The sequence below is a fragment of the Solanum stenotomum genome, chromosome 5 (assembly GCF_019186545.1).
Source record: "Solanum stenotomum isolate F172 chromosome 5, ASM1918654v1, whole genome shotgun sequence".
Taxonomy (NCBI): Eukaryota; Viridiplantae; Streptophyta; class Magnoliopsida; order Solanales; family Solanaceae; genus Solanum; species Solanum stenotomum.
In genome coordinates this window covers 22,472,071-22,494,344 of record NC_064286.1, presented here as the reverse complement: position 1 = coordinate 22,494,344, position 22,274 = coordinate 22,472,071, and the positions used below count along the sequence as shown (strand labels likewise).

General features: G+C 36.8%; 1 protein-coding gene and 1 pseudogene across 1 annotated transcript in view; both read left to right on the top strand.

The window, feature by feature from the left end:
• Positions 1–3,728: 3,728 nt before the first annotated feature.
• LOC125865077 (ferredoxin-1, chloroplastic) overlaps positions 3,729–22,274 on the top strand; it is a 791,835-nt gene continuing 773,289 nt past the window's right edge. The window contains exon 1 of the mRNA XM_049545250.1: positions 3,729–3,736. The gene's annotated coding sequence lies outside the window, so the exon portion shown is untranslated. The remainder of the gene's footprint in view (positions 3,737–22,274) is intronic.
• On the top strand, positions 19,349–19,945 carry LOC125863788 (uncharacterized; annotated as a pseudogene).

The window sequence follows — 22,274 nt, the reverse complement described above, 5'->3', positions numbered from 1 at the left end:
GCAAAATGTTCATGCCCGGGGGTTGTGTGATTTGGGTGCTAGTATTAATCTTATTCCCTTATCATTGTATAAAAAGCTTGGGTTAGGTAGTCCAAAGCAAACCACTGTCATTCTCCAACTCATTAATAGGTCCGTTGTTAGGCCAGATGAGGTAGTAGAAGATGTGTTAGTACAAGTAGGTTCCTTGATTTTTCTGGTGGATTTTGTAGTTTTAGACTTTGAACCTGATTCTGAAGTTCCATTCATTTTGGGACGTCTGTTCTTAGGTACTGGATGGGCATTAATTGATGTAGCAACTGGGCAGTTAACTATGAGGGCACATGATAAGGTTGAAGTGTTTGATGTTTATCACGCTTTGAAATTGCCATCCATCTATGAGGAGTTGTCCGCTGTTACGGTTGTAGATCACGCTATAGAATCACAACTAATTGTGCGTGAGGATCCCTTAGAAAGAGTGTTAGTGGGGCATGATGTAGATGGAGATACTGAGGCACAAGAGATAGAGACTTGTTTGAATCTAGCAGTCATGGAGATAGATAAGCGTAGAGTAGAGCCATTAGAGCGTGAGTTAGGGCCTCCACCCAAACCCTCAATCGAATAAGCTCTTAAGTTGGAACTGAAAACTCTGCCTGCTTACCTAAGGTATGCGTATTTGGGTACTAACGAAACTTTACCTGTTATACTTTCTGCAGAGTTGTCTGAAATACAGGTTAATGTGGCATTGATGGTCCTAAAGCGGAGAAAGAAAGTTATTGGATGACAAATGACTGATATTCATGGGATTAGTCCGGCGTTATGTATGCACATAATCTACATGGAAGAGGATCACAAACCAAGTGCACAACATCAACGTAGGCTAAATCCTTTGATGAAAGAGGTAATGAGAAAGGAAGTAATAAAGTGGTTAGATGCTGGAATTGTGTACCCTATTTCTGATAGTAAGTGGGTAAGTCCTATGCAGTGTGTTCTCAAGAAGGGATGTATGACAGTGGTAAGGAATGATTAAAATGAGTTGATTCCTACTAGGATAGTGACCGGATGGAGGATTTGTATGGATTATCGGAAGCTGAATAATGCCACCCGAAAAGATCACTACCCGGTTCCCTTCATTGATCAGATGCTTGACCGACTAACAAGGCAGGAATACTATTGTTTCTTAGATGGGTATTCTGGATATAACCAGATTTTAATTGCACCCGAGGATCAGGAAAAGACCACGTTCACTTGTCCTTATGGTACCTATTCTTTTAAACACATGCCATTCGGACTTTGCAATGCACCAATGACTTTTCAAAGGTGTATGATGGCCATTTCATCATATGGTGGAAGACTTTGTAGAGGTGTTCATGGATGATTTCTGTGTCTTTGGGAAGTCTTTTGAGGTATGTCTCCGGAATCTTGATAAAGTATTTGCTAGGTGTGAGGACACTAACTTAGTGCTAAATTGGGAAAAATGCCATTTTTTTGTTAGAGAGGTGATAGTGTTGGGTCATAAGGTGTCGAAGTCGGGATTAGAGGTTGATAAAGCCAAGGTAGAAGTTATTGAGAAATTATCCTCTCCCATTTTTGTAAAAAAGGTGCGAAGTTTCCTTGGTCATACAGGTTTTTACTGGAGATTCATCAAGGATTTTTCCAAGATTGCAAGACCTATGTGCAGTCTTTTGGAAAAGGAGGTGAAATTTGATTTTGATGAGATGTGCTTGAAGGCTTTTGAGATGTTGAAGAGAAACTTAATTGAAGCTCCCATCTTAATTGCTCCTAATTGGGAATTACCGTTTGAACTCATTTATGATGCAAGCGACGTATCAGTGGGTGTGTTGTTGGGACACAGAAAATATAAGTGTTCCACTCGATCTATTATGCTAGCAAGACCCTGGATTTTGCACAAGCTAATTACACAGTGACTGAGAAGGAGATGCTAGCTCTAGTGTTCGCCTTCGATAAGTTCAGATTGTATTTGGTAGGTACTAAGGTGATTGTTTTTACTGACCATGCATCTATTAGGTACCTATTCAACAAGAAGGATGCTAAACCAAGGCTGATTCAATGGATATTTCTTCTCCAAGAATTTGACCTTGAGATTAAGGATAGAAAAGGTACTGAGAATCAAATAGCTGATCATTTGTCTAGGTTGGAGGATTTTTCACATGTACATGAAGGGGAAAAAATTCGGGAAGAGTCTCTGGATGAACAATTGATGGCACTAGATATATCTCAAGTGCCTTGGTATGTTGACATTGTGAATTTGATAGTAAGTGGAGATTAACCCCCGAGTGCAACCACCCAACAAAATAAAAAGCTCAATCATGATGCTAAGTTCTATATCTGGGATGAACCGTTCTTATTCAAGCAAAGAGTGGATCGGGTGGTGAGAAGATGCATTCCAGAGTCTGAGGTTCAAAAAGTGCTCGAAAGTTGTTATGCTAGCCCATTTGGAGGTCACCATGGAGGAGAGCACATGACACATAAGGTACTACAATCTGGATTCTTTTGGCCCCCTTTATTTAAGGATTTTATTACTTTTGTGAAGGGATGTGATAAATGCCAAAGGTTGGGTACTATATCAAGGAGACATGAGATGCCGCTAAGTAACATTTTGGAGGTGGAATTTTTTGATGTGTGAGATATTGACTTTATGGGTCCCTTCCCACCATATAGTGGAAACCAATATATCCTTGTGGCTGTTGATTATGTGAGTAAATGGGTTGAGGCTGTCGTTCTTCCTTCGAATGACTCAAGAGTTGTGATCAAGTTCATAAAGAAGCATATTTTCACTCGCTTTGGCACTCCAACGGAAATCATAAGTGATGGAGGTAAGCATTTCATTAACCATCCAGTGAAAAATCTTCTTGCTAAGTATGGTATTCAACATAAGGTTGCTACAACCTACCATCCTCAAACGAGTGGCCAAATGGAAGTTTCGAATAGAGAGGTGAAGCAAATTTTGCAAAAAATAGTGAATGCACATAGGAAGGATTGGTTTGAGAAGTTGGATGATGCGTTGTGGGCGTATAGGACTGCATATAAGACACCCATAATGACTTCTCCCTATCACATAGTGTTTGGTAAAACATGTCATCTCCCAGTGGAATTAGAACACCAAGCTTATTGGGCGATAAAGAGGTTAAATCTGGACCCCGAGCTAGCTGGTAGGAAAAGAGTAAATCAACTACATGAACTTGAGGAGTTTAGGCTCCATGCGTATGAGAATGCCAAGCTCTACAAAGAAAAGACAAAAGGTGGCATGGACAAGCACATAGTTCCTTGCATTTTCACTCCGGGAGAAAATGTACTACTCTTTAACTCTAGATTAAGGTTATTCCCCAGAAAACTAAGGTATAAATGGAGTAGTCCTTTTGAAGTGGTATGAATGACACAACATGGGGTTGTTGAACTTAAAGGTGAGACTGGCCCTACGTTCTTGGTGAACGGGCAAAGAGTGAAACACTACTTTGGAGAAGATTCAGATCGTGATCGGGAGGCTCTTGAGCTGAATGATGAATGATCCAAGCTGAGTCGAGCCGTGACATTAAACCAAGCGCTACACGGGAGGCAACCCGTGATTAAAATGTAATATATAGGTAGTTTGTTTTAAATTATTTTACTTTTTTGTCTTTAGCGTAGTTTAAATTCTTAGAATCTAGGTAGTATTTTTATTTGTTAGTTCTAGCTAGACATTATTTTTCATTATTTGTAACTTAGTTTGTAATAGTGAAAAACGAAAAAGAAAAGAAAAGTAGAGGTGGCGTACTAGTTGGCGCGCTGCGACACAGTGCGAAATTCAGAGCCAGTTTTCTGGTGCTTTGGCAGGCGTGCCGCGCCAACGTGCAAACTTCAGAGCGCCTCCCATGGTGCGATGATAGTGCGTAGAAATTTGGGTTTTTACCCGACCCAGACCCATCCTACCCGACCAACCATTAAACCCACCCTAAATCCCTAAAACCAAAATCACATTCTCCACTCTCTCTACATTCCCACCTCCCCAACCCCTATATTCTCTCAACTCCTCTTCTTCCACGATTCTTCCATTAAATCCTCCACTCCACATTCATCACCCATTAACTTACCGCTACACCCTTACTTTCCCCCAAACTAACCTTTCTTCTTCTTACTTTCCCCTATAAATACTCACACTTTCACAATTCTAGTTCACCACCCATTCTCTCTCAACCCACCATTGAAACTCCAACTTCCCCACTAATTCTCTCTTTAATTTTTTTTTCTTTTTTCTTTTTTCTTCTTCTCCCACCCCACTGCCCAACCCGAGCCCCCACCCTATTTTTTTCTATTTTGTTTTCCTTTCTCCATTATTTCTTCTTCTACGTAGGTACAAATGGCACCAAAGGCGAGGAATGTTGCAAGCGGAGTAGGTTTTAAGAGGAATAGAAAGGGGGAAGCATCCGGGTCTTCAAGTAGTGGGGAGCCGTTTCAAAAGTTCGAAAAGAAGGTTGTAGAGAGATATGGGCACGAATGGTTTGAGTGCCAAAAGAGGAAAAATACCTTGGAGATGAGTACGTCAATGAGGTAAGGTTGCGATCCCAATTTTCGGTTATCTATAATACTATCAATGCTCTTGGGCTAAGATTTATATTTGAAAACCCGGATGATTGTAACTTGACTCTAGTGCGAGAATTTTATGCAAATTGGCTCACTCAAACCGTTACAATAAGACTCTGCCAATTTGGGGTAATGATGTGAGATTTACTACTAAAGTGCTAAATTTGTTGTTGGGCACTCCAAATTGTGAGGATGAGGACTTTAATAGGTTGAAGGAATACCCCCCTTATAGAGATACACATCATACATTGTGGGGGGTAAAGTCTATTGCTAGGTGGGATAGACGTAAAGACACTGGAGGCATTCTTCCCTCCATTATGCTAATTTTAATCAGGTTGCGAGAGTGTGGTTGAAAATTGTATGCAATGTGTTTTTACCAGCAAAGCACCTTATTGATATGACAAGGGATAGGGTGGTGTTGGTGTACATGTTGATGAAGGGGATGCCCATTAATGTTGGGGCTGTTTTAAGGCAGAATATGATGAGATGGCGATTTTGTTATGGGGGGATGATTACCTGGTTACTGAGGGCTGAGGGAATCGGGGAAGAGGAGTTAGACGTGACTGTTGCCAGGCACCATGCCTTGGTTGGCAAAATAGTAGATGTGACTCGGACCAAGGCATTAGACATGTTCCATGGACTTATCTTATCAGCCCAGGAGCGGCAGACATGTGATGACAACGTGATGCTCGTATGTTCGGAATGGCAGAGCTGCATCTTCGGATTGGGGGCCGCCCTGTCACGGATGAGGAGATGGAGACCTTGGCAGATCGCTACCCATTGACAGACAATGCAACCTTTCTTTGCAGGACTGGGCCAGCTTTTCAGGAACCTCTGGATGATGATGAGGCCACAAATGATGATGAGGAGGATGATGATGTGAATGATGATGCTAACGCCTTAATGGTGTTTGATGATGGTCGTGCTGACGATGATGAGGCCTAGAGGCTTGAGGGAGTATTCCTATCTCTATACTTTGTTTTATTTGTGCACTGAGGACAATGCTAATCTTTAATTGTGGGGTGGGAGATATATCTCTTTTGTATATAAGTTTTTATTGCTTTATCGAGTCTTAATTTTTTTTAGGATTAAATTATTTTTTTGGGTTCCTCAGCGTTTGTTTTCGGTACTTTTACTGAGGATAGTCCCTTTGAACCGACTAGGATTAGTTTTACTATTTTATTGAGTTGTAGAGTTGTCATAGGGGTGACGGTTCCCGATGATGGATGGATGACGACCGTCTTAAGGGAAAATTAGTCCTGTTGGAGAGTAGAATTGAAAAACAAACCTTGGTATTTTGAAACTATGTCCGAAAACGTTAGCCAGACGTCATGGGTAGTCACTATTGGAAAATTCAAAAAGAATGATAACTTTGAAACAAGCATGTGTTCTTTGTTGTGACTCTGAATGAATCCAAATGGGCTTAATTGTGTAGTAGTACCGTAATGCAAGGTGTATGAGCAGGCTAGTTGATTTGTCCTTATGTGTGTTGTGATGCCATGTGTGTGGTGAGTTATTGTTGAATGTTGCTTCACTTGATAACTAGAACTTGCCTGGTGTGTGTTGAATGAGTAGTGTATATGACTTAGGGAATATGATTGAGGCGTTTCTTTGAAAAAGCCAATTCTTGACTCTAATTGTATGTCTACCAATGAAGTTACCCCTAGTAAAGCCCCATTGAGCCTTTAGCCTTGTTTGTTTGATAAGCCACATGATAATCCGAAACCCTTTTGATTGATACCAAAGTCTTTGATCCCAATGTAATCCTTAATGCACTATGTTAAGAAGAAAGATTGAAAAAGTTGGTTGATGTGAGAAAGGGTGGATATGTTAAATTGTGTGGAAAATAAAAGAATAAGTAAAACTCTGTTTTGGCCCTGGTCCTTAGTGACAATGTGTACCTCAACTTAATTGAGGGTGGCTATTTCAGAAATATGCTCTAAACATTGGCCCTGAACCTACCAAGGATATTGTGTATCTCACTAGGATCTTAAAGTCTTGAGTTGAGGGTTGCTAGTGCAAAGGCATATACAAAAAAAGAGAGAATAAAGGGTAAAGATGGAGCAACAAAAAGGGGAAAAATATTCATGAAGTGTGCACTAAGAAGAAAGAAAGATAAAGCTAAGTAGGATATTTGTTGGCAAAACAATGACATGTGCATTAGGGAGCTGTAGTCACTAGAAAGAGTCCTAAATATTCCTTCCCTTACCCTAAGCCGACATTACAACCAAATAGAAGTCCTCTTTGTTCCTTGAGAAATATAATGTGAAAGTGAAAATATACTATATGGGCAAGCTTATGTCATGTTGAGAGAAGTAAGAACTTCATTTGTGAGAGTGAGTACTAAGTTTTGAAAAATAGGCCTTGTTTATAATATGATTGCTTGAGTGAAAGGCTATACTAAACGTAAATAGGCGAGGGCATTCATGGCACATGTTTGTATTATCTAATTGGTGTGTTTGTTTGAGTTTGCATTAGCCCGGAAAAATAATAAAGGAGTCATTCTTAGAGCATATGTGTTGTAACTGTGTAAAAGTTTTGGAATGTTGTATCCATTGTGAATTACAAGATCATGATTAACTATGTTTGGTTGATTTTAAGTGGGTTGATAAGTCCAAGGGATATGAAAAAGAGTTGATAGTCTAAAGATTGCTTGAGGAAAAACAAAGGTTTAAGTGTGGGGTGGTGATCTTAGGTGTATTTATATGCCTAAGTTGTCGATATTTGCCCATGTTTTGATTAAATTAAAAAATAATTTTAAGACTATTATCTTGATGCTGTTTACTTGCAATGATTGGGCACTAATACATTGTAACATTTCAGAAATTTGTAGACTAAACTAGAGCTTTACGTGAAGGTTTTAGAGTTTGAAGCAAAGGTTAGAATCGTAAAATGACTTCCTGTAAGCTTAGTAGATCATCTAGGGTTTAGTTGAGGGCTACAAGAGTCAAGGCTAAAAGGCAAATGCCAAGGCAAAGGGGCAAGGCCCAAGCCAAATGGCAAGACTACCCCAACCTAGACAAGCATTGCCCCAACTTCACGGCCACCACCACGGCCAGTGGTCTTGACCACGACTCGTGGGAGGCCTTGTGAGTGTGCCTTAGCCTTGTGGGAGGCAAGTCCTTGGGGCCAAGCCACTGGATCAGGGACCACGAGTCACTTCACGGCCATTGGTCTTGACCACAGTTTGTGGGAAGGCTCGTGGTCATGCCTTAGCATTGTGGAGGCCAAGACACCAAGCCATAGACACTGCCCAAAGACCATGGGCAGGACCACGACTTGTGGTATTAACCACGGCTCGTGAGCCCTGTTGTGGTGTCTGGGAGTGGGTTGCCTAGTGAGGACTTTTTAGTAAATTCCTTTTTAGTTAGTTTTAAGTGGGGGTCGTTTTATATGGACTTTATACACCTATATAAACTATTTTAAATCATTAACCACCCCAACTAAGTCATTAATTAATAAACCCCAAAAGATCCTAAAGTTCTTCATCTAAAAAATCCTCTCTCTAGAACACTCCAAGAAGAAGAAAAATCTAAGCTAGGTCAAATTCCTCCATTTTTCTTGCAAGCATTATGAGGGCTTTGTAATCAAGGTATGTTAGCTTATTCATCTATGGATTCTTCCATCCATAGAAGCCCTAGATTTCCCCCAATTGTGAAGACAAACCCCCAATTCAAGCTAGGGTTTCTCCCTATATTGTGGGTAGTGTTGAGTATGATTCCAATTGAGTGGATAATACTTGTTTATGATTGATTTAGCATTGAAATATGATATTATGATGAATTTATATGTCTCCCATGGTTAACCCTAGTCTAATTGATGAAGTTGATACTATGTGGGTTTATGCCATGGAAGGTGAAATTGAGGATTCATAGGTGATTTTCTAGAATTGAAGTCATGTATAGTAATTGTTCAAGAATAGAAGTATGTAAACATAAATTGAATTAGAATAAGGTATATATGGTGGATCATGACTAGTAATGACTGACATTGAACCTTTATGATGAGATATGGCTAGAATGGCCTAAGAATAATGCTTGTGACTAGTAGGTATTGTGATCTAGACTTGTATGATGATTGTAGAATGTAAAAGGTCTTCTCACATAGAATGGTTCTAGGTTGAAAAGTTAATAACCTAAAATGAATCAAAGCATGTTAGACTAGAATAACTTGAAGTTGTGACATATGATCCCTTAATGTATAGTTTGACTTGGTAAGACAAGACCAAGATTGGTAGCTTGAATTAGCATGTAAGATGCTTTCATGGTAGCTTGAGTTAGTGGTAGTCATGGTATCCTAGGATTGAGGACCGTACTCTCTTACAGATAACTTGAACTAACAGTTTAGAATGCCTTCAGGATAGCAAGATTTGGTTAGGCCAAGACTATTTCATGGTACCTTAGGATTGAGGACGCATACTCTCCTAAGGGTAGCTTAGGATTGAGAAATCAAACTCTCCTAAGGGTAGCCTGCATTAGCATTATAGAATGTTTGCATGGTAGCTAGGATGGAACACTTGTACCCTTCCTGGAATAGCTTGGACTTGCATGATTAATATGTTTTTCTATGATAGCTTGGTCTAGCCTAATAAGGTGCTATTCTTTGGTAGTGTAGAATGATAAGTAGTAATCATTTGAGTATGATTGCCTAAAGTGGTACTTAGTGTGGGTAGGATTATGAAGTCTTATCCATGCATTGTACAAGTATGACTCGAAGCTACTTATGAAGTGTTCTCTTATATGATGTATGTTTAGCTTGGGTTGTTGCTATAATTGCTTTCCAAGATATGATTGACTAAAGGTGATAGTTTCCTTGTTTATATGAAGAAAGATAAGAATGAGACCAAGGGAGGGTAAGTATGATTATGATGACTTCAAGGTTATGATTAGTGTGAATGGGATTATGGGGTTTCATTCATGCATTGCACAAGTAGGCTTTGAGGTTACTTAGGAGTATAGTGCTCTTAAGGTATGAAAGCCCAAGACTTGACTGTGGATATAGACTATGTTTATGATGACCAAAAGGGGATACTTAGCTTTGATGGGATTATTGGGTCTTATTCATGCAGTGCACAAGTATGCTTTGAGGTTACTTGAGAAGTAGTTCTCTTATGATATGAAGGACTAAGGGTTTAATAATGCTTATATGATGCTTATGTTGGAGACTTTGCTTATGATTATGATATTGTCTCTTATGCCTACAATTTATGTTTCATGAAGTTTTTCTTATTCTTATGGATTAGGTCTTATGTTGACTAAATCATATGTTATGCTCTTATGATGTTATGCTAACTAACATATTTAGTACATTTTATACTAACGCATACTTTGCCTACATTCTTATCAAATGTAGGGTTTGGTGACATTGAGTTCCATTTTTAAGGATAGGTTTCTAAGGTGCAAGGAGTTGAAGATTTGGTGAGTCCTCATAGCTTCGAGGATAAAACCACTATTTTCTTTATGTCTTTTATTTTCATGTTTTGAGACTATTGTATGGGCTATGTCCTAAGAGTTTATTCAAAAGTTGTTTTAGATGGTTTGAGACAAAGTGTAGTAAGACTTCCGTTTGCTTTTATAAAAGACTTCGATTGTATGGATAACGTTTTTAAAATTTCCATACTTTTCTATTACCTTATGTTATGATATGCTAAGGGCTTGTATGAGACCCCTTTGGGGTCAAGTATGCCATGTTACATCTAGGGTATACCCCTAGGTCGCGACAAACTTGGTAATCTGAGTACAAGGTTTAGAATGGTTCTAGGATTGTCTCAAACCACGTCTAGTATAATCTTGTTCATAAATGTGAAGCGCACCACATTTATGAATAGGAGGCTATTGGATATTTAGGAAACTTCACTTCTTCATTGTCTAAGTCGTGCCATAGAGTTTGGTTCTAGTAGGTCCTTCTTCTAATCCTTGCCCGTTGATTTTCAGGGTATGGCTAATGCAAGGGCTAATTCTAGGAGGGATAAAGAAGGCAATGTGGAGCAAGAGGTTCCTCTCCAAGCTCCAATTGATCCCCGGGATATGTCGAATGCGGAGATTAGGTCAGCTTTCCAAATGTTGGCCCAAGCTTTGACTACTTAAGCTCAAGCCATGACGGCACAAATCAATAGGGAAGTGGTAGCTCCGGTGAACCCAATAAGGGGGATGACTGCTTCTATAGTAAGAGAGTTTTTGAGGATGAACCCTTTGGAGTTTTGTGGCTCCAAAATGGAAGAGGATCCTAATGGGTTTATAGAGGAGGTTTATAAGGTGCTTTCTATCATGGGGGTGACTTCAGTAGAAAAAGCGGAACTAACCTCTTACCAATTGAAGGATGTTGCTTAAATATGGTATGAACAATGGATTGATGGTAGGCTGGTAGAAGCGGGTCCCATAGATTGGGAGGTGTTTAAGAAGGCATTTCTTGATAGGTTCTTTCCCCGAGAGTTGAGGGAGGCTAAGGTGGAAGAGTTCATCAACCTTAAGCAAGGTAGTATGAGTGTTAAAGAGTATACATTGAAATTTACTCTATTGTCTAAGTATGCTTCATCTATGGTAGCGAACCCAAGGGATATGATGAGTAGGTTTTTGATGGAGGTGTCTGACATAGTAGCAAAAGAATGCCGTACAACAATGCTCAATGATGATATGGATATCTAACGTTTTATGGTGTATGCTCAACAAATGGAGGAAGATAAACTCAAAGAGGAAAAATCTAGGGAGAAAAAGAGGTCTAGGATGGATAATGATAAGTCCTTTCATGATGGGTCTGATGGACCTGGTCGCTCTAGGAATCGACAAAAGTTTTCCGGACAAGGCTCTTCTAATGCTCCTAAGTATAAGGATGAGAGAGTGTCTAACCCTAAGCCACCCGAAATTGCTAATGAGTCTCTATGGTCTACTTATGCTAGATGTGGAAAGAGACATGAGGGTAGGTGTTTGGCTGGTAGAGAGGGTTGCTTTAGTTGTGGTGAGAGTGGCCACAAGATGAAGGATTGTCCAAAACAAAAGCTATGAGAAGAGAGCGTAAGCAAGTTGATCCTAGTGGGCCGGATGAGATTGTGCAAAACAAGAATAGGTTCTATGTCCTCCAAGCTAAAAATGATCAAGAGTGATCTCCAGATGTGACTACCGGTATGTGTTTCATGATTTATTAGATACCGGTATTGTTTGGTCTTTTGTGACTTATTATGTTAGGCCTTGAAGTTGCCTTTAGTATGAATGATTTTTAGATGAGTTGGTATAGGCTTACTCCCAAGGGGGAGATGGTGTGCATATATAGCAAGGTTATTGTGTGTTTATGTGTTTCCATAATTTCCTTATATGATGCATGTTCATGAAAGCTAGTGATTCAAAAGAAAATGAGTTTAAATGATTTATTTCCTCATGTTGTAGTGCATTGAGTATGAGTTGCCTATTTGACTTTATGAGATGAATATATGAGCATGCCTTAGTTTGGAGTGGAGAGATTCCTCCTTGAATAAATGCTTTTTGAGAGTAAATTGCATATGAGCTCTATGAGAGTATGTTGAGCATGTTATGGCTAGGAGAAGGTAGTTCCTCCTTGAACATGACTAGTTATGAGAATTTCATGCATAAATGGGTTGTTAGATGTAGTTCCTACTTCCTTGTGTTGCATTGAGTATGTTTAATTTGGAATTGAAGTTTTCTTGTCTTGTTTTTGTGCATTAGATGACCTGCATGCATGATGGGCTGCTAGTCTAGAGTCGTTTCCTTTAAGAGGTGTTTAGAATCATCATTCGAAGATGAATGATCCTAAGGGGGAGATATTGTAACATTCCAGAAATTCGTAGACTAAACTAGAGCTTTACGTGAAGGTTTTAGAGTTTGAAGCAAGGGTTAGAATCGTAAAATGACTTCTCGTAAACTTACTAGACCATCTAGGGTTTAGTTGAGGGCTACAAGAGTCGAGGCTAAAAGGCAAGTGACAAGGCAAAGGGGGAAGGCCCAAGCCAAAGGCAAAGGCTGCAAGGCCCAAGCCAAAGGCAAAGGGCTGCCCCAACCTTGGCAAGCATTGCCCCAACTTCATGGCCACCACCACGGCTAGTAATCTTGACCACGACTTGTAGGACTCCTCGTGAAAGTGCCTTAGCCTTGTGGGAGGCAAGTCCTTGGGGCAAAGCCACTGGACCAGGGACCACGAGCCACTTCACGGCTAGTGGTCTTGACCACGGTTCGTGGGAAGGCTCGTGGTCATGCCTTAGCATTGTGGAGGCCAAGACACCAAGCCACATCCACTGCCCAAGGACCACAGGTAGGACCACGACTCGTGGTCTTGACCACGGCTCGTGAGCCCTGCCATGGTGTCTGGGAGTGGGCTGCCTAGTGAGGACTTTTTAGTAAATTCCTTTTTAGTTAGTTTTAAGTGGGGTAATTTTATATGGACTTTATACACCTATATAAACTATTTTAAGTCATTAACCATCCCAACTAAGTCATTAATTCCAAAACCCCAAAAGATTCCAACGTTCTTCATCTAAAAAATCCTCTCTCTAGAAAACTCTAAGAAGAAGAAGAATCTAAGATAGGTCAAATTCCTCCATTTTTTTTCAAGCATTATGAGGGATTTGCAATCAAGGTATGTTAGCTTATTCATCTATGAATTTTTCCATCCATAGAACCCCCTAGATTTCCCCCAATTGTGAAGAAAAACCCCTAATTCTAGCTAGGATTTCTTCCTATATTATGGGTAGTGTTGAGTATGATTCCAATTGAGTGGATAATACTTGTTTATGATTGATTTAACATTGAATTATGATACTATGATGAATTTATATGTTTTCCATGGTTAACCCTAGTCTAATTGATGAAATTGATATTATGTGGGTTTATGCCATGAAATGTGAAATTGTGGATTCATAGATGATCTTCTAGAGTTGATGTCATGTATAGTAATTGTTCAAGAATAGAAGTATGTTACCATGAATGGAATTAGAATAAGGTATATATGGTGGATAATGACTAGTAATGATTGACATTGAACCTTGATGATGATATATGGCTAGAATGGCCTAAGAATAATGCTTGTGACTAGTAGGTCTTGTGATCTAGACTTGTATGATGATTGTAGAATGTAAAAGGTCTTCTCACATAGAATGGTTCTAGGTTGAAAAGTTAATCACCTAAAATGAATCAAAGCATGTTAGACTAGAATAACTTGAAGTTGTGACATATGATCCCTTCATGTATAGTTTGACTTGGTAAGACAAGACCAAGATTGGTAGCTTGAATTAGCATTGTAAGATGCTTTCATGGTAGCTTTAGTTAGTGGTAGACATGGTAGCCTAGGATTGAGTAACCATACTCTCCTAAGGATAGCTTGAACTAGCATTTTAGAATGCCTTCATGATAGCATGACTTGGTTAGGCAAAGACCATTTCATGGTAGCTTAGGATTGATGTCACATACTCTCCTAATGGTAGCTTAGTATTGAGAAATCATACTCTCCTAAGGGTAGCTTGCATTAGAATTATAGAATGTTTGCATGGTAGCTAGGATGGAACACTTGTACCTTTCCTGGAATAGCTTGGACTTGCATTTTTAATATGTTTTCTATGATAGCTTGGTCTAGCCTAATAGAGTGCTATTTTTTGGTAGTCTAGAATGATAAATAGTAATCATTTGAGTATGCTAGCCTAAAGTGGTACTTAGTGTGGGTAGGATTAGGGTCTTATCCATGCATTGCACAAGTATGACTCGAAGCTACTTATGAAGTGTTCTCTTATATGATGTATGTTTAGCTTGAGTTGTTGCTATAATTTCTTTCCAAGATATGATTGACTAAAGGTGATAGTTTCATTGTTTATATGAAGAAAGCTAAGAATGAGACCAAGGGTGAGTAAGTATGATTATGATGACTTCAAGGTTATGATTAGTGTGAATGGGATTATGGGGTTTCATTCATGCATTGCACAAGTAGGCTTTGAGGTTACTTAGGAGTATAGTGCTCTTATGATATGAAAGTCTAAGATTTGACTATGGATATAGACTATGTTTATGATAACCAAAAAGGGATACTTAGCTTGGATGGGATTATGGGGTTTTATTCATGCATTGCACAAATATGCTTTGAGGTTACTTGAGAAGTAGTTCTCTTATGATATGAAGGACTAAGGGTTGAATAATGCTTATATGATGCTTATGTTGGATAGACTATGTTTATGATAACCAAAAAGGGATACTTAGCTTGGATGGGATTATGGGGTTTTATTCATGCATTGCACAAGTATGCTTTGAGGTTACTTGAGAAGTAGTTCTCTTATGATATGAAGGACTAAGGGTTTAATAATGCTTATATGATGCTTATGTTGGAGACTTTGCTTATGATTATGATATTGTCTCTTATGCCTATAGTTTATGTTTCATGAAGTATTTCTTATGCTTATGGATTATGTCTTATGTTGACTAAGCTCTTATGATGTTATGCTAGCTAACATATTTAGTACAATTTGTACTAACGCATACTTTGCCTACATTCTTATCAAATGTAGGGTTTGGTGACATTGAGTTCCATTCTTGAGGATAGGTTTCTAAGGAGCAAGGAGTTGAAGATTTGGTTAGTCCTCATAGCTTCGAGGATAAAACCTCTATTTCCTTTGTCTTTTATTTTCATATTTTGAGACTATTGTATGAGCTATGTCCCAAGAGTTTATTCAAAAGCTGTAATAGATGGTTTGAGACAGTGTAGTAAGTCTTTCGCTTGCTTTTATAAAAGACTTCGATTGTATGGATAAAACTTTTAAAATTTTCGTACTTTTCTATTATCCTATGTTATGATATGCTAAGGGTTTGTATGACATCCCTTCGGGGTCAAGTACGCCATGTACATCTAGGGTGTACCCCTGGGTCGTGATACACATGTGATTAGTTGTTTCAGGAACTTTCAAGGGAGTTAGAGTTGATTCAGAGAGGAAGAAGCAAGGAAGAGAAAAAAAGACGGCTAAGGTAGGAATCACCAGTGGCTGGCACACTGGTTGGCGCGGCGCACCACTGGTGAAACTTCAGGAAGGGTTGCCTCACGTTCTGTCGGGCGCGGCGCACCAATGCTGTAACTTCAGAGACCTTGGCCTGGTGCATTGATAGGCGCGACGAGCCAGACCTGTAACCTCAGAAGTCTTGGCATGGGGCGATGGGTGGCGCAAAGCCCTATCCCCTGTCCCACTTTTCCAGCGAAAACAACATTAAGTAGGATTCCTTGTTGGTTTAGAATTAGACTCTATGTTTCTTAACTCTTATAAATAGACCCCTACAGCTAATTTGTAGGGAGCTAGAAATAGTTTTGGTGTGCGAGAGCAAGTTTCATCCTTTGTAATAGTTTTCAATCTTCTAACTCTTTTTATTTTTGGAAATCGCATGACAATTGTATTTTGTGGTTTTTGAATATTATGAGTGGCTAAATGCCCTAGTTCTAGGGCTGTAGCTACTGATTTAATGTTGATTATTTAAGGATCTTGAATTAATTCTTGGTTGTCAATATAAGTTACTTCTATATTCTTGTTTTAGTATTTTATGCTTGTGCACCAAAGATAAATCTATTGTCTATTCTTTAAATCGAGAGAGGAGAGGCTAGATAGACCAATATAGAAAGCTCGATCACCCATTATGATTATGAGTTGATGTGTGTTCAGGAGTGACGCCCGGACGAATAACTTGCTTGGTTATGAAACACGATGAAATATAAATGCTCGCCAGTTAGGCCTGCTATGCCCGCTCAACGATGTAGTTAGACAGCTAACTGGAGTAGGTGACTAGAGGTCAAGAGACCCAACTCATACAATTAACCATGTAAATCAGTAACTTGACAACTGGAATTAGTTTTAGGCCAAGAATATGATACATGAGATCCATTGCATGCTGCAGCCCTGGAATTGTCTTTTACTAGCTTGAAACATCATCTTAAAGTCATTCGCAATTGGTTATTTTTAATTTACTGCATATTAGGAATAGTAAACAATCATCACCATCTCTTTAAACGGTTACTTTTGTTTACTGGTAGAGTTAAGTGTTAAATAGAAGTTGATCAAAAGTCCCTTGGAAACGATAACTCGTTTCCTTACGAAACTATATTACTTGAGCGACCATGTACAGTTGCGTGTATATTGGGGAGAAACACCTAGAAAGGGGGTAAATGGGTAATGGGGTTTTTTTTTATAAAATAAATTACCGCATGGAATAAAAAAAAGGTCCAATGTGGGCCTAAATTGAGAAATAAAAGGAAAGAATTTTAATTATATTAGGAAACAATTTATTTTCTAAAATATTGATATATTGACATTTTTAATAATTATTTTAAAGTGTAGATATTTTTAATAATTATGTTAGGGATTGTGACTAGTTTTCTAATTTTTTCAATTTTTATTAGTTTGTTTTGCGTATCAAAGCCCAAATAAATAATAATTTATGATAAAGTAAATAGGGGGTACGTTTTTTTTAATCCCACTTGCTATAGTAGTAGTTAAATAACATTTTCATTTTATCACTTTTCTGTTATTTGCTTTAAAATTTCACCATCATAACTCATATTTACGTACCTATTTGATTTCTGTTTTTAATAATATTCATCTCACTTTTTTTTTATATTCAACCCTCAAATATTTAATTTAAAAGTTTAAGACATTATGGTATTCTTTCTTTTTATCTATATAAATTAATATATTTTTCTTTTATTAGACCCCTATCGAATATTATCTTTTTCATTTCATATTTGAAGAAATAATATCCTTATATTATCACTGAAAATTATATTCGTGTTATAATTTGATTCGATGAAGAAAACTCTTGAATGTTGATAAATTTGTGGGAGAGTGTGTTGACAAAAGCTCGGTAAATTATCCATTGATTATTATAAATTTTTTTGTCATCTATTTTTCATGATTAAGGTCTTAGACTCATAAGGAGAGTGTGTTTGTAATATTTTTTCCCATTTTTTGATGTATTTTCTGTATGGAACCTTTTAAATTTGATTTTGATAATTCATAACTCACATATTTATATTCATAAGATCCAAATATGTTGAAAGTTTACGATATACTATGATATTCCCCTCGCTCTCTCTATCTATCTCTTTTTAAATTTATATAGATTCATATTTGTTTGTTTAATGAGATCTACAATTATCATCTTTTTCACTTTATATTTGAAGAAGTAATGTCTTATATCAGTACTGAAGATTATATTTATATTTTAATTTGATTCAATGAATGGGAGGATATATCAACAAAAATTCGACAAATCATGAACTGTTTCTGTAAATTTTTTGGTCATCTATTTTTTATGATTAAGGTCCTGAGCTCATAAGGAGGACGTGTTTATATATTTTGAATTTAAGATAATATGAAGTCCTTGCAAATTTAAATTTGATAAAATTTCACCGTCTACAACACTTTTGAGATTTTAATTTTTGTTTCAACTTGTGAAGAAATTGAGATTTTTTTTGTTGCCTTTTACAAATTTATTTTTGTAAAATTTATTTAATTGATTTTTTTAAGGAATAATGCATAAGTACTCCCTTCAATTATATCTGAAATCATAGCAACTCATTTAAACTTAACTAGGGTCCTATTACCACTAAACCATTTAAAATGGAATGAACAAACCATAAATGTTGATGTATCATATAGAGTATGCACACTCCCTAAAGGAGATTGAGGGTTACAAATATAACTTTAAAAGTAATTAATAGGTACAAATGTCCATTTTTAATGCTTATGAACACTGTGAATCTTGGCATCATCATTATCGAATTCTATATCAATTTCGATATACAAAATATAAATATAAATTCTTATACGAAATGATATTCCTTATGAAATTATCAATACATAAATATATAAATGATTACATTGTGGTATAATATTGGTGTCAGTATATATTTCACAATCAAAATGATTAAAATCAAAATATCTTTAACTATAGTCTATATGCATGAAAATGGTGTATATTGAGCTGTAAAGTTGGTGTTATTATCCGTTCTTAGGTAAATAAATTGGTGTACAATGTGGTGTATTGCTGAGACTCTGTAATATAACCATTTAAAAAATAAATATTTTTGAACCAAAATTATATAATTTTCTAATAATAATTAAACTACAATTATTTTAAATGTCAAACTTTAGGTAAAATGGTGTATGTTAAAATTCATAATACGTGAAAAAAATTATTTTACAAATTGATATGTTGCGAATTTTAGTCATTGATTTGATTTTTCATAAGGCAAAATGGCTTTGAATAGATTGATATTTTGATTGTGAATAAAATATGTGTTTTTGTGCTTATGAGAGAGAAATGTTGTAAAAAGATTGAGAGAGAATCATGGAAGTTGAAAAATTGAGAGGGAAAAAATGATGGAAGGCAGTTGAAAAATTGATGGGGAGAAAGTTATGGAAAGAATTTTTTTAAAATCAGATTAGTCGTATGTTTAAAAAATGGGATTTACCGTGTCTTTTTATTTTATTTTTACCTAGTTTGTTGTGTTTTGTTAGAATTATATTGCCATTTAGGAAAAAGTAAATTATTTTGTTTCTTAAATTGAATATTTATGTTTTTTTACCCAAACTACTAAAATTTCCATATCAAATACTTCTGGTATCAATTTTTATTTAATTTATATATAAGGTTAAGTTAGGCTTACACGTTAGAAAAAAACCCTAATAAATACATATTTTGTTTCATCTACTTCTAATTCAGCAGAAAAAATTTATTTGTTTTACGTTAAAAGAGAACCCTAATAAAAATACCGATCTTCTTGTTCCAATTCAACATAAATTTTTGTTTGTTTTGAGAATAGAATGGGGAAAAGTAATGATGATCCAATGGACAAGGAGATGATGAAGAATTTGGTGAAGTATGTAATAGGGAAGCCTTTTCCTCGTAAGCATACTATTATGTATGTGGATGATGTTTACGGAATAAGAGTGTTCAGCCCATCCCAAATCCTTGAATCTACCAATGGCACAAACAATAACACACGATTGTTGATCACTTTTCAGAATAGAGAAAACTGTAAAATATTTGCTAGTAAAGAGGCCCCTGGGTTTTGGAAATCTACACCCAAACGCAAGTCTATTTTTGATGCCAGCAAGAGACACATTGGCAACATCAAAATTTCGTGGTACTACTACTGCAACGTCGATGATGGTAGAGATAAATCAACATCTAGATTGAGAAAGAGTGAATAGCAGATAAGAAAATATTATCTCACATCTAAATATCTGCCCCAAAACAAAGTTGAGAGAAAAAATGTCTTATTAACCCTGAAGATCAAGACCAAAGATGCTAATAATAATAATAATAATGACAAAAATCTGATGACAAGATGCAGAGGATTATTCTTGACAAGAAGGAGATTATGCAATCTTTACAATGCCTTCAACTCTAGTGATTGAACAACAAATTAGAGCCAAGCCAGTTTATTTGTTACTTTTTTTTGTTTATGTTAAACAACATTACTGATCTATATTATCTGTTGTTTAGTAAGTGTTTTTAATTTCTAAATTTCCTTTATTTGATAGTCTGATATAAGTTTTATTCTACTTTCAACTTGTGTGTGAAAGTAAGTTTCTTAGTCTTTTGTGTATCTAATCTCTCTTTTTTAAGCTTTGCATCTGCTTGATGCAAATAAAAAAATGTTTTATTCTGGTTTTTCAAACTCTTTACACAATTTTGCTAGTTTTAGAATTTGAAAACACATAATTTGGGAGCTTAACGGTATGTACCAAAAGCTGGTAGGATGACCATTGCTGATACTTTAATATTGTCTGTTTGTCTGACTGATTCAAGGAGTTGAGACTATCAGTTGCTTGAACCATTGTGTGTGGAGATGATTTGCCACTCTAATGGTGAGAGTGAGTACGTTTCATTGCCTCGTGACAGGAGTATTTTGGTGTATCCACAAGCTTAAGCGAGTGGCAGAGTAATATGTTGTACCCACAAGATGTACTTGCAACTGGATGGATGCATGTCAATGAACAGGGTCAAATGTGTGGCCCTTACATTAATGGTTTCGTCCTCGGACAAACGAATATGTACACAGGTTACCAAAGATTCAGGAGGAAATTGAGTCGAGTTGCCAACAACTTCCCCCTATAGTAACTCATGGGATGAACATGGAACTCATTCCTTGAACTGCTCGATTTGCCGGAACACTTGCTCCGTCTATGTATTCGGTAGTTCCTCTTCTATATTTAAGGATTTGTAATGTTCTTGGTGATATTCTTTTAGTTACTTGTTTCTTCAAGCTGTCATGTGCAACTTTATCTCTTAAAAAAGTGTCTTGTTCTTGTTCCTGCATGGGCTGGTCAGATCTCGATTGTTCTTTTTGTCATTTTGTCCCTTCCATCTTGTGTCAACTTGGCCTTATTTAACCTGTAGTTTCTTCTCATTTTATCTGTAGAATTATTTTCCTACACATCTTCCAATACTCTAAACTTTGCCATTTTGAATTTGGCAAAGTTTTCCTTTATTGTTTGTGCTTGTTGCTGGGTTATGGTTTTTGTCAAAATTTGGAAGGTATGGTCTATCTACAAACTGTACTTTCATATTAATTGTTCCACACTGCACTCTCCGAACCGAACCCAAACTTAACTTAGAATCCTTCACATCAGTTTGACTTTATTTTCCCTTTTTGAATTATCTCATGAGTTTCAACTTGCTTCCCTTTGTTTTTCTATTATCATATAGCTTAACTACTAATGTAGGTTCTAATTATCAATGAGTTTAAAGCCAGAGAGTTCGATCATTTGCAAACATAGTGATAATATCCGGAGAACTCTACTCTCTAAGTTGTTGCTTTTAATTTTTACTTAGGTTTCTGAACTAATTGTTTCAGTGTTAGTTAGTTCTTCTACTTGATTTTTTGGGTACATTTTCTTTTTAGTATTTCATGTTTATGTTAAAAAGTATGTATTTTTTTTGACAATCCTCTCAAAAAATTTTATCTACTTTGCAGATAAAATGTTACAAGAAGGTTCATCTGTGGCAACAACTCAATCTTTTGTTGGTGTTTCTTCCTCTTCTAACATCAAATGCACTTTTTGTCGATGCGAAGGATGTGAGAAATAACATGATTATTTTCTTAGTCGTGTTAAAGAATTCACTAATATTATTAAGGACATGACATATAATATTGATGTCCATACATCGTCCAAGAAGATTTCACAGCCTTTGAAGTGTAGGAGGTTGAATTTTTTTTTCCGATCACTATCTATAATTAGTAAAAGAAAACCTTTTCACCAATGAGAATCCATATGTGAGAAATACCTTTCACAAAATACGATCATATTCGTATGTGAGAAAACCTTTCACAATAGCATTGATACTTCCATCTAAAAGCACCTTACCATCATAAGCATCATTTTCATAAAACATGCATAATTATACCAAATTCATAGTTCAACTAAGTATCATATATTAACATTGAATCAGACATTAAAAGAATTGAGGAGAACTATGGAGGACATTGACAATGAGAAACAAATAGAGGAAGGTGTTATCTCTAAAAATAATGCACACCCAGTGATTAGAGTTGGAAGGCAATTCAAAAGAGGGCATCCTACTGATAAACGACTTCCAAGGACTAAAGTTGAAGAACTAGGGGATGTAAACAAAGTTGTGGTAGTGGAGGAAGGTGTTACCACTACTAAAACTTTTGATGTATTAGCAAATCACAGTTCAGATGTGGCACATACAGAGAAGCTACAAGAAAAAGAGATGGCA